Source organism: Bidens hawaiensis, unplaced genomic scaffold, assembly GCF_021521415.1.
Source record: "Bidens hawaiensis isolate Kalapana, Puna unplaced genomic scaffold, B.hawaiensis_p1.1 tig00021268_1, whole genome shotgun sequence".
Lineage (NCBI taxonomy): Eukaryota > Viridiplantae > Streptophyta > Magnoliopsida > Asterales > Asteraceae > Bidens > Bidens hawaiensis.
In genome coordinates this window covers 345,188-358,415 of record NW_027493292.1, presented here as the reverse complement: position 1 = coordinate 358,415, position 13,228 = coordinate 345,188, and positions in this window count along the sequence as shown.

Genomic DNA, 13,228 nt, shown 5'->3' with positions numbered 1-13,228 from the left:
AAGCCGTTGCTGAGCCTTTGCGTGTGGAGAATGAGGAGCTCAATGCCAAATTAGAGGCTCTCCAACGCGCTCATGATGCCTTGGCAATGGAAGATGCCAAGAAACTCCAGGAAATCCTGGACCAAAGGGGGGTGCTTGACCAGACCCAGCGGAAGCTTAAGGGCGTCGAAGAGGCTGCCGCTAAGGAAGTTTTACTTGCCAACCTTAACAAGAGCGAAGCCGAACGCGCCCATACCGAAGCTCAAGCTGCCCTCCGATGGCTTCTTCGAGAAGCGTTGCCTCAGGTATGTTTAGATTTATCTTCACGCATTTCTTTTGTAAGAAAAGGTTCTAATACTTGTGTTTTCTTTGTAGGTTGTGCGTCGGGTCTTTTCAGAGACCTCTTACGATGATGCTATGACCGCAGCCCTCAACGCTTCTCATGATGATGGGGAAAAGGCCGGCTTCATGCTTGGTCTAGGGTTTGTTGAGAAAGGCGTCCCGCCTTCCAACTTCCCTTTGTTCAATGTGGATACTGAAGCCATTTATGACCAAGCATTGAACCAATACGCCGCCTTCCCGCATCCAGTGGTGGAGAAGGTGGACGAAGTAGCTGCTGCTGATGATGGGTTAGCTGTCCTCAAAGCGTTCCTCGAACCACCCCGTTCTGACGGAGCGGGTCCAAGTGGTAGCGGCCCTGAGGCTTGATCCTGAAGATCCCTTCCCATTGCTAAGACTTGTATAGTTTTTTATTTTTTCTTTTAGGCGGGTAGTTACCCGGCCATTCTTGTAATATATTCTTGAAATATTAATCTTTTTGCGTATAAGATTGTTATTTCCTTCTTTGGGTTCCTTGCTTTATAAACTTATGACTTGCATACTTAGTTTAAATTAGCAATTTTCCAAGTGTTTAGAATAAGAACCTTTGAACGTGGTTGATAGTGGGTTAAAGTTTCGCTTCCTCCTTCGTGATTGTGCGGGTAGAACCGTCACTTGCACTTGGTAGGATGGCTAAACTTTAACTTTTATCTAACCTGCGTGCTGGTTTTTCTTACTTTTTGAGGATAAGTTAACCTTTGGACGTGGTTGATAATAGGTGTGAAGTTTTGCTTCCTCTTTCGTGATTGTGCGGGTAGAACCGTCACTTGCACTTAGGATGGCAAAACTTTACCCTTATCTGACCTGCGTGTAGGTTTTTCTTGCCTTTTGAGGATAAGTTAACCTTTGAACGTGGTTGATAATAGGTGTGAAGTTTTGCTTCCTCTTTCGTGATTGTGCGGGTAGAACCGTCACTTGCACTTAGTAGGATGGCAAAACTTTACCCTTATCTGACCTGCGTGTAGGTTTTTCTTACCTTTATAAGAATTTTGTTTTGAACCGTTCGACGCGCGGTTGTCGATAGGTTAGTGTTCATTTTCCTTTCATGATTCATGCGGATAGACCGGCACTTTCATTTAATGGAATAATTGAACTCCTTCAACTGACCTGCGTGAAAGTTTGCCACGTTATTGGGTTCGTGCGGGTAAGACCGCCTTCCCACGCAACGACTTCACGTAATGTGAATGCCGTCACCAGTGTTGGATAGTTTTAACCGTTCGACGCGCGGTTGTTGATAGGTTATTATTCAGTTTCCTTAATGATTCATGCGGATAGACCGGCACTTTCATTTTTGGGTGCTGAACTTTTTTTTCCCTTCAACTGACCTGCGTGAAGGTTTGTCACGTTATTGGGTTCGGGCGGGTAGGACCGCCTTCCCATGCAATGACTTCACGTAATTATGCGGTGAAAACCGGCATATTAGTGTCCAGAAAAGTATTAAATGTAAAATCATCAGCTTCGATATTCTTAAGAGAATCATTTCCATTAGAAGTGGCTCTTGGCCTTTTCTTTACAAATTGGAATTGATTTACATGCAAACTGTGTAAATGAGCTCCCTTCCTTGTCGGGATGGGAGTGCCATCGAGCCGATACGCACCTGGTTCGGGATCTCGTTCTTTACGCAGCATGTAGTCTCGATTTTGAAGCTGGAATTGATTCGTGTTTTCCCCAGCTGGGGTTCTATACGCACCCGCCTGCTCAGCCTTTATTACGCCACGAGGTGCGCGAGCGTCCCATCTCTGACAAATGCTTCGACCATATCTTTTACATCTATGCATTCTTCAGTGTTGTGGCCCTTTGTCTTGTGAAAGTCACAGTATTTGCTCCGATCTGCATCGTGACGATGTCGGATTATTGGCGGTTTTGGGCATGGGAGCCCTTCAGTGGCGAATATCTCAGTGACGCTTTTGGTGAGTGGCGTCCATCTGGAGTTCCGGTGCGACTGTACATTATCCCTTCCGCCCAACCGATTTTGCAAGCCGGATGAGGTGTCAAAGTTTACCCTTGACTGCCAGATGCCTAGCTTTCGTTTTTTATTTAATCGGGCGGTGAGGACGTTGTCTTCTCTCGTCCTCTGGGTGTAGAGGTTTGTGCTCTGTGGGAGATCTCTACCCAGTTGCTTCTCTGTTTCCGCATAGCGTTTTGCTGCTGTCATGATGCCATCCCATGTGGATGGCATGCCATCTTTACCCGTTAGGGTGCGGATGAGCTCTGGGTCATGTGCGCCCTGGATGAAGGCAGCGCGAACAAGATCTTCACTGATATTGCCCAAACTTAGCTTCTTTGAGTTGAAGCGAGTGATGAAGTTTGGCAGAGATTCGTCTTCCTCTCGTATGCATTTGAGGATTGTCCATTGCTCCTCGGTATACTTCCGTTGCTGGCTGAAGTGTTGGCTAAACTTTTGTTGGAAGTCTGCCCAGTCGTAGATGTGGTTGACCGGTAGACGATCGAACCATGCTCTAGCAGCCCCAACCAGCGTCATTTGGAACATGTAACACCACGTGGGTTCCGTCCAATTGCTGACGGTTGCCCCTGCTATGAACCTGTTCAAATGATCGTCTGGATCAGATATACCGTCATATGTGCCTATGTTGGGCATTTGTTTGGCACTCTTTGGGGCGATTGCTTCAGCAATGTCCCTCGCAAATTTGGACGTTCCTGCATTTGCAACGTTTGGTCTGAACGTTTTAGAGAAGTCTCGTGGACTTCCACCTGTGCTTTTTGGTTTGAAGGCTTGTCCAAAATGCCTTTTCGGTTGGGATTCCGTTTCCTTATGCTTCCCTTTTGCCCTATGGCGAGGGTTCGCGTCGGAGTCGGATTCCTCCGAGTCATCCTCCCAGTATTCGAATTCGTCGGCCTGTTGCACGGAACGCAAGCGTTCGTCCAACTCAGCCTGGAATTCCTTTTGTCGTGCCTCCGCCCATGCCTTAACTTCATCGAGAGTCTGGCGGGGGAGTCTTCGTTTCTCAAACTGGGTATCGGTGGATCCCAGTAGGCGATCATTTACTGCACTTGCCCCAGCTTTGGTAAGTGGGGTAGTGTTCGTAAAATTTACTTCACTTGCCCCGGCTACCATAGCCGGGGTAGTGTTCGTAAAAACTGTGTTGCCGGTATTCCCCCCAGTAGCTGGGGTTGTGGTTACCGGAATTTCTCTAACCATCTTTGTAGAAGTTTGAAAAAACTGGAGAAAAATAAAGTTCTAGCTTTATGCACGGATGGCGCCAATGAAGAAACACTAACCGGACCCCGGGCAGATTACTGGTAACCTGGGGGTTGGAGAGATGTTTCCCACGAGGGGTTAGACCCTTGGAAGATGGTTCTTCTGATAACCTGCAAAACAGACACCGTGAGCTCGTCACTGAGAAGGGGGGGGTTCCTCCTTGTGACCACCCTCCGGCGTGAGAATCAGACTAGATTGCTCTTTAAATATAAAAGTATATTAAGAGATTGCTAGAGCAGATATCAGGTATAATATGATGATAATGTAGTAAGATATGTTAAGATGAGATGGTCATACCATTTGGGGTATTTATAGCCGAAGGTAGGTTTTCAAGGAGGTATGGCCGGCTGTAACAGTGTTCCTGTTCATCAACAGTAGCCTACGCACGTGCCCTGCTGGTAGTTGGTGGGTAGGCAGCGGCTGATAGCGACCAGGCCTGCTGTATACTATTCCCTTTCCACCAACTGCCGGCTACGCACGTGGTATGACAGTAGTTGGTGAGTAGGCAGCGGCTTAATAGTGATACAGTACAGGAGCATGCTGCTCGCCATACTGTATCAGTGAGCTGTCGTATCCCTGATCAGATCTTTCGCCCATACCTCGTCAGGTACAGTGAAAGGTCCTTCAGTATAGACTGGCTTATTTGGGCGGGAGTATTCCCCCTCCCGCCTCTGTGCGGGATTGCTCCCGGCTTTGCTCATTCCTTCAGGTGACACTGAATGATCGAGAGCTAAGTACCTAGTGTGTGTAGCCATGCTGCGCGGGTGGCCTTCCCTCATGGCTTGTATCCGAGGCTGCGGGAACAGGCGGAGTCCTTCACCATGGGAGGCATTTCCTGCGGGACCAGCTTGCATACTGCGCGTAAGGACGTCACTTCTCTGAGCATGGTTGGTCCTGCGGATCCAGTTGGTCTCTGCGCAGACGTCCCTGTTTAAGGTGAGTCTTGCGGGTCCAACTGGGCTCTGCTGGGACCTACCTCTTCAGGAGGCCATGCCCACTTTAGATCAACCCAACTAGATGATATATCCTAATTGTTAAACGAATCGAAGCCAACCAGAAATTGAATCCGGGAAGCAAGAAACCGGTTTGAAACTGACCTAATAACCAAGTTGAAACTGGCCAACCGAGACCGATCTTTATAATAGGTTTGAAACCGGTTATTACCATTAGAATGGGAAGCGTCCGTTTTTGACAGGTGGGAAACGGCTATATACCCAATTATGACCGTTTAATTTTTGACCATTTAAAAGCATTCTTGATTTGCAATGTTTTTTTGTTTTTATTATTTTTTTTTGGAGATTATGTTTTGTTAATTTTAAATTTCAAAAATAAATAAAAAAAAAAGTATCTATTTATATTTCTAGAATTTAACTGATTATTATTAAAATTTAAAGCCGGTATTTAAAGCTGGTTTTTCAACCGGCTAGGGGTTAACTGGTTCTGTTAACCTAACCGGTTACATAGGTTAAGAATTTTCAACCCAAAAATCAGTTATAAACCATAACCGGTTACCGGAAATATCTTTTGACCATTTGACCAAAACTGGTTACAGTTTGTCACCAATGTTTATAAAACCGGTTAACCAGCATGTACACCTCTAAACCCAACCATATACTTTCTGTAAAAGAGTTGGCCCAAAAAACATTAGGCCCTTATATATTTAATTAAAGGCCCCCACTCAATTCTCAGTCCCCTTTTGTTCTTTTTTCTTTTTTTTTTTTTATCAACTAAAAAAGGTCAACCAAGAAAGGAGTTGTCTATTTTTCATCTGCTATTGGGGTACTCCTGCCATTCAAGAGAAGCATGAAAGGGGGCCATGCCCCTTTATTCATAAATCATAATAGCAATTTATCTTGTTCTGATTGTCGATCAACATTTAGGTATTTATTGTTGTGCATGTTAAATTTTTTAACCACATGATGATACATTGATTAGGGTCCATTGAAAGCAGGTAATGTAGCCCATAACGGTTTTGTTGGTTTGAGCCTCCTCAAAACAGGAGCACATGGCGAACTTGTAGACGCACCAATGCACCATGCATGTAGACCATTTACTAAATGCATTGCATGTAGCCCACAATAGGTGTGTGTTTGTTTGTTTGTTTTTTCACTACCCTAAAACAGTGGCACGTGAGTTACTGGATTCACCACGTGCCCCATGTTCTACCTTGCTTTCCAAATTATTCAATGTACTTGTAAAACAGTTTTAATTCCGAAGCAGACATATATTTCCAACCGAATAACTGGAACAGAATAAACGGAAAACTAGAACTGATAAACATCCCTAAGCAATTATTTGGTTGTTAGCTTTAATTAAATGATGACTACTTTTATTATATTGATGTTTGAAGTTGTTTTATATATGTACTCTTTATGTTTCTTTTTGTTTTTTTAAATTGGTTATGATGTTATCCAATTTTAAGTTCAACCGGCTCGACTGGTCTAACCAATGAATCGTTAGATCATTCGATTTGATAACTGGTGCGTCTTTCAAAACAATGTGCATAAGTGATACAACCTTCAATCACGAAAAGCCATTAGACCACCAACTAATCATGTAAAATTCTTATATGTGTTTTCGGTATTCCAACTACGCAACAAATTATCTAGACAACTAGCATCCACACCATATGAGTATTTTTACATTGATATCAAACACAAAAGTTTGAGAGTTGCATAGCCACATACTCTTGATAAAAAGGAAACAAACTGAAAGGGAACGTGTGGCATAATACGAGTACGAGTCCAGTATAACGTAGCCAAAATCACATCATAATATATTGTGGGACTTGTATAGAATGTAGATACATCCACTTAGCTTGATGTTTGCGTATTGGCCATGTAGATGTGCCGTTGTATTTGGCCTATCTGAACTATTAAAGAAAAAGGAACATGTTTTCTATTTTCACAACATTGATTCAATATGAAACATAAACCTCACCCGCTCATCTTGATGTCCCACATTATCGTTGTTCCAACAATACTTTAAAAGGTTTATTGTTAAATATAAACTATAAATACGTTTAAATACATATTTTCGGATCTAATTACCAAGAACCCTATAATCATTACACTTTGCTAATTACCTCTATTGTTCCAACTCGATCCCTTGCCTATTCATCTCGACCTCAACCATCCACGTCATTCGAACATATCTATACATGCCACGCTAACTTTGTGTTTCTGTACACAGAAATATCACGTATCTACTATATTTTCGTGGATTAATTCATGTTTACTTCTTTTTATATATACTTACTAAACAACCTTTTTTTTTTGTTACAGTTCACAACATTTTTGTTAAGTACATGAATATTTTGCAAGTACAAAGTGAGGCAAGTTTATACATTCCAAGACATTCATATTGACTATTGAATACGCAAAGGTTTTCACGTGGTTTGCAAGAATAAAATTTTATTTAAATCAACATTACTTACAAATATACCCCCAAAAAGATAAGGAAAATACTATATCATAGTGTTTTTATGACCATTATCAAATTTGCCAACATATAATTCAGCAATAAAACACGCATGTTTGATTATGGAATATGGATTTATATAATTTATTATCTTAAATATTTTAAAAAAACTTGGGATTTTAATACAACTTAATAACTTGTTTTTAATATAGTTTTCTAAAACAAATAAAGTAGATACATATAAAGTCATATTCGCAATATTAGACGTTGACGTTCTTAGAAGTGAGGTGCAAACCAATTATCGTGAAATTTTATTTATTGTTATAACAAATAATATGAAATCTCTATAAAACTATAAGATATGATGTAACTACAAAAGGAAGGAGGACTATAAATTGAACATTTTATTTTATCTGGAATTCACATAATCTTATCACGGGCTACACGCAATGCAAGCTAGCAATAGAATCGCAGAAGAAACACCATCATTTTCAAGATGAGACGTGCTTCTCTTGAACTTTGCGGTGTTGCCTTTGTTATATTGCATTATCATCTCTTTCTGGATCACTGGTTGCCGGTGGTGGTGATTTTTAGCTTTATGTTGTGTTTCCTTTGCTTGCTCTACCTTTGAAACCATCTTCTCAAACCTTAATTTTTTTTTCGAAAATATTTGAGGATTCGATGTATTAATGCATGTGGAAAAGCATCCAATGGGTTTATATAGCCAATGAGGCTAACTATGCTTCGGGGTGAAGTTACCTTACTGCCCTTTTGGAACTATGCATTTATTTTCTAGAGTTGGATTCGATTGATGGATCATGTGCTTGGGGTAAATCAATGTACCATTATTTGGTTGCAAATTAGTTCTTTATTCTTATATTATAATTATAATGATGCATATGTTATTATTATTATTATTATTATTATTATTATTATTATATTTTGATTTATGAGTTTTTGTTTTTGGTTTTCATCTTCAATCATTTGTCTAAACAAATCTAAGTATTTATAATTTCTATTTAAAACTTTCTAGTCTTTCTTAGTTGTAGTAGTTCAGCAAAACAATAGATCAGAACTAATTGTGCTGTGATTATTTGTTTCGGGAGTTAAGTTGTAAACCATAAAAAAGATACGCTTAGCACGATTGACCTATAATTTTTATTTACAAGAGCATTTTTGATGTAGTGATTGGGATTGCACTTCACATATTACACATAAATGCTAGACACTATTTAAGGAGAATATATTAGAAAGGTTTTATTGCTATATAATTACCATAGTCATAAGATGTAATTTGGTTAAGCATACTCTATAATTATCATTAGTGTACTCATATTAATACACGACGAGGTTGTCATTATTTTTGATAACACTAAAAGTAACATGCAGTCACACTTGACCCTGATAAACTCACACTTGAATTTTCCCTCCATGTCAACCAAAATCATTCATATACGCCTATGTGTTGAATCAAGTGTGATCATAAGATGGCTTTATAGTCTAAATGTCATAATAATATACAAACCACATGGCATCCTCCTTTTTTTTAACTATTAAAACATCTTAATAAGAGATGTTGTAATATATATTAACTATTTTTGATATTTTGGCTAATGTAAAAGATATTTTTAAGATTATAACTTAAAACCAAGTTGCACTATTGTATTGTTTGTCATGTCCACGTCACGGTTTTTATCGGTTTGGATGACCCGGCCCGACCCAAGTGGCATATGAAGGGACCTTTATTGGGCCAATATATTTGGTTTGATAGAAGCAGACAAAAGGATAGGGAGGGGGAGACATAAGACCATCATTCTTTATGCAACCACCCATTGTCTTAGAAAATGGTATGTTGGCCTTTCCAAGGGCAACCATTTTATTAGCATTGACCATTTCTTTAATTGATTTTGACTTCTTTAACCCTACCTATCCCATTTTAAATTGGAAAAATATGTATAAACAATTATGTATTTTTATTTCTATAGACTTTTTTAGTATAAAATACTTAATATATGTTTAGTTTTCTTCTATGTTTCATACGCAAAACACTCTTTTCTTTGAAACCTATTGTTTCTATTATAAAATTACGAAAACACATAAAACTAACACAAATTTAATGGTTTTGGGTCGAGTCTAAATGAGTTTCGGTTAGGTTCAATTTGAACCTGTAAACACATTTATCTTATTTTTATAAACTTTAAAAGGTATTTTGTATTATAACTTAAACAAATTGGATACTTTCCTTTAAATATTAAAAGTTAAAAGAAAAATGAGTATTAGGTTATGTTGTTTAAACATATGGGAAAGTGAATACGGTGCTTGTAACACCCCGACCAAAGGCGGATTATACATCGGGGCGCCACATATTGTTTCATTACTCGTGACACTATTGGGTGTCAATATTTAATAAATACGTTTATTCGCGCACGCGCAAAGTAAACAAGATAACATAAAACATCATAAATCAATATATTATAAATCATAATATTCGAACAGCAAAGACTTGTCTTGATACATTTTAATCTAGGTCCAAAATAATGAAAACTTCCTACGTGTCCACAAGCTCCAAAACAGCTACTGCAAACCTGAACATGTGTTAAAATAAACGTCAAACACTTGCGTGTTGGTGAGAAATCAAGTTTAATACAATACATAGATAACAATAAATCTGCGCGCAACACGTGTATGTCTGGTGTTTAACAAGGGTGCAATCAGATTGTGATCAAGCCTAGATAGATCATAGCTCATAGTTCATAGTTCAATCCGTGCTCCCAATTGAGCACAAAAACGAGAAAACATCTGTGCAAGTGTAAACAAAGAAAACCGTAAACGATAGGTCTCCCGTGTTCATCTAATGGATCCATGAAAACTGCGGAATAGGCCGAACAAAGCGGTTAATGATACACACATACAAATAAACAGCCAAGTAAACGTCCTCAACACATGGGATACTGCGCGACTAAAGTTCATAAACAAGTTTAAGACTCTAAGTTTGTACGAACACATGAACATCCCAAAACATTAAAAGCAAAAAGGGATTAGGTACGAGATTACTCACTTGATAAACGATGCGGTGTAAGATAAAGCAAGAACCAACTTTAAACAAGCACAAGTTAACCTATAATTAAAGATTATTGTTTTAATGATTTGTTTTAAGTCTTGATTATAAGTTTGCATAAGTAAATTATTATATATATATATTACCGAAAAAGCAGGGCAGAACGGAGAGAAAGACGGAGGCAGAGAGGGAGGCGGCAGAGAGAGCAAGGAGGAGGTTAAATTAAGTGTTTGTGTGTGATGTGTTAGAAAGAAAATAAGATTATTATTTATAGAGAAACCCTAGGGAACACAATCCCTAGAAAAGGGGAAAAGATCTCCAAAAAGCAAAAGATTCCAAAAGCAAAAGATATCAAAAGATATGGCAGCAGGGAAAAAGAGAAAAAGCTGACAGGGAACAGTAAAAAGGCATGGGTAGTTCAGAAAAAGGTACTGGTCAAGCAGGGAAAAAGCAGATCTCAAAAGATAATGTCAGTCACTTTTTCTGCCAACCAATGGGGTTGGTGCGCATGCTGCGCCGAAAGTAACTTTTCAGACATAAAGCAGATTAGGTCAACAGCACAAAAGATAAGACAACACAAAAGCAAACGGCTAGATTAAACGGAAGAAAACTCAAAGGGTTTAGCGCGAGGAGGCTCGAGCGCGAAGGCAGACACAGAAGGTCAAGAGAGCGCGAGCGCGAAGGCAGACAGAACCAACCTTAACGCGTCGCGGAAAGAACTACATTTCTAAGCGCGCCGCGGGAAGAATCACATTTCTTAGCGCGCCGCGGGAGGAACTAAAATTCCTAGCGCGCCGCGGGAAGAACTATAATTCTTCGCGCGTCGAGGGATGAACTACGATTTTTAGCGCGCTGCGAGAAGAACTACAAATCCTTAGCGCGTCGCGGGAAGAACTACCGTTCTTAGCGCGCTGCGAGAAGAATTACAATTCTTAGCGTGCTGCGAGAAGAGTTCGTCTCGCGTATCGCTGAAACAGGTGGTCTTCACGCAGGATTCCTTGTAAGGGGTCTGGCGCGTGGAGCTGCGCAGACAACCTTAGGCGGGAAGGAACAAAGGACAAGCAAAGAGTTAGAAGAAAAAGAGGGAAACAAGGCGTAAGGGCGGGACGGCGACAAGAGGGAAAAGAAGGCGGAAAGAGAGAAGGAGAGGGACGGGACGGCGGAAAGAAAGAGAGAGAAAGAGGCAGGAAGGAAAATATATATTATTATTAAAAGTAAAATATAAGTATAAATATTAAATCATAAAAGAAAGAGATCGGATCGGAGAAACGGGTACCTGGGTCGGGTCGGATCGGGGCAGATGTCACAGTCTCCCCTACTTTAAGAAATTTCGTCCCGAAATTTATCTCGAAGTAGGTTGCGCAGAGAACAGGTGCGGGTACTTGATCTTCATTTGATCTTCCCTTTCCCATGTAAACTCGGCTCCGCGCTTGGACTCCCAGCGAACTTTCACGATAGGGATACGACTGCGCTTGGTTTGCTTTACCTCGCGATCCATAATCTCAACAGGCTTCTCAACGAAATGCATAGTTTCATCAACTTGAACTTCATCAAGTGGAATGTGAAGGTTCTCGTCAGCTAAACACTTCTTGAGATTGGATACATGGAACGTTGGATGCACATTACTGAGCGCGGGCGGCAGGTCAAGTCTGTAGGCAACTTTTCCCACACGCGCGAGAATCTTGAATGGACCAACATAACGAGGAGCAAGCTTACCTTTCTTCCCAAAGCGGACAACACCTTTCCAGGGCGACACTTTGAGGAGAACAAGATCACCAACTTGAAATTCGAGAGGCTTCCGCCTACGATCTGCGTAACTCTTCTGTCGGCTTCTGGCAGTCAGCAGATGATCACGGATCTTGGCGATTTTATCGGTTGTCTCTTGAACAAGTTCGGGTCCTGTGATTTGAGCTTCTCCCACTTCGTTCCAACAAATCGGGGAGCGGCACTTACGACCGTAAAGTGCTTCAAATGGGGCCATACCGATACTGGAATGATAGCTGTTATTATAAGAGAACTCAATCAAAGGCAGGTGTGAATCCCAATTACCTCCAAAATCAAGAACACAAGATCGGAGCATATCCTCAAGAGTTTGAATAGTTCGCTCAGACTGACCGTCAGTCTGAGGATGATATGCCGTACTCATGTCCAAGCGAGTTCCTAGCGCAGATTGGAGAGATTTCCAAAAGCGAGATATAAAACGGCCATCGCGATCGGATATGATGCTCAAAGGAGTACCATGGCGGCAGACAATTTCCTTGACATAAAGCTGCGCGAGTTGCTCAACACGGTAGTTTTCACGAATGGGCAGAAAGTGAGCAGACTTAGTCAATCGATCCACTATTACCCAAATGCTATCATGTTTGCTTGTTGTCAAAGGTAACTTGGTAATGAAGTCCATCGCTACACATTCCCATTTCCACGTAGGAATTTCTGGTTGTTCGAGCAAACCAGATGGGCGTTGGTGTTCAGCTTTCACTTTAGAACAAGTCAGACATTTAGCTACGAACACAGCAATATCCTTCTTCATACCGGGCCACCAATAAGTAATGCGCAAATCCTTGTACATCTTATCAGCGCCGGGATGAATGGAATATCGAGATTTGTGCGCTTCACTCAGGATATCAGCGCGAAGATTCTCATCAAAGGGAATCCAGATGCGATTGAGATAGCAGAGAATTCCACCCAGATTAGGGACAAAATGCGCTTCCGCGCCACACGCTAACTCGGCGCGAAGGTTACCATTACTGATGGATGCGCGCTGCGCGTCACGAATACGCGATTCAAGGTTGCTTTGAATCGGCGCAAAGTGAAGATGCGTGCGCGGCAAGATACAGTTAAGCTGGCAGGGTTTTCGGCTGAGCGCATCGGCTACCACATTAGCCTTACCAGGATGATACCGGATCTCACAATCGTAATCGCTGATGAGTTCGTTCCATCGGCGTTGCCTCATGTTGAGTTCCTTTTGATCAAAGATATGCTGAAGGCTTTTATGGTCAGTGTAGAGGATGCACTTAGTACCATAAAGGTAGTGTCTCCAGATCTTCAAGGCAAAAACAACTGCACCAAGTTCGAGGTCGTGAGTTGTATAATTCTTTTCATGAACCTTAAGTTGCCTTGATGCGTAAGCGATAACCTTGCCTCGTTGCATAAGAACACAACCGAGACCTTGG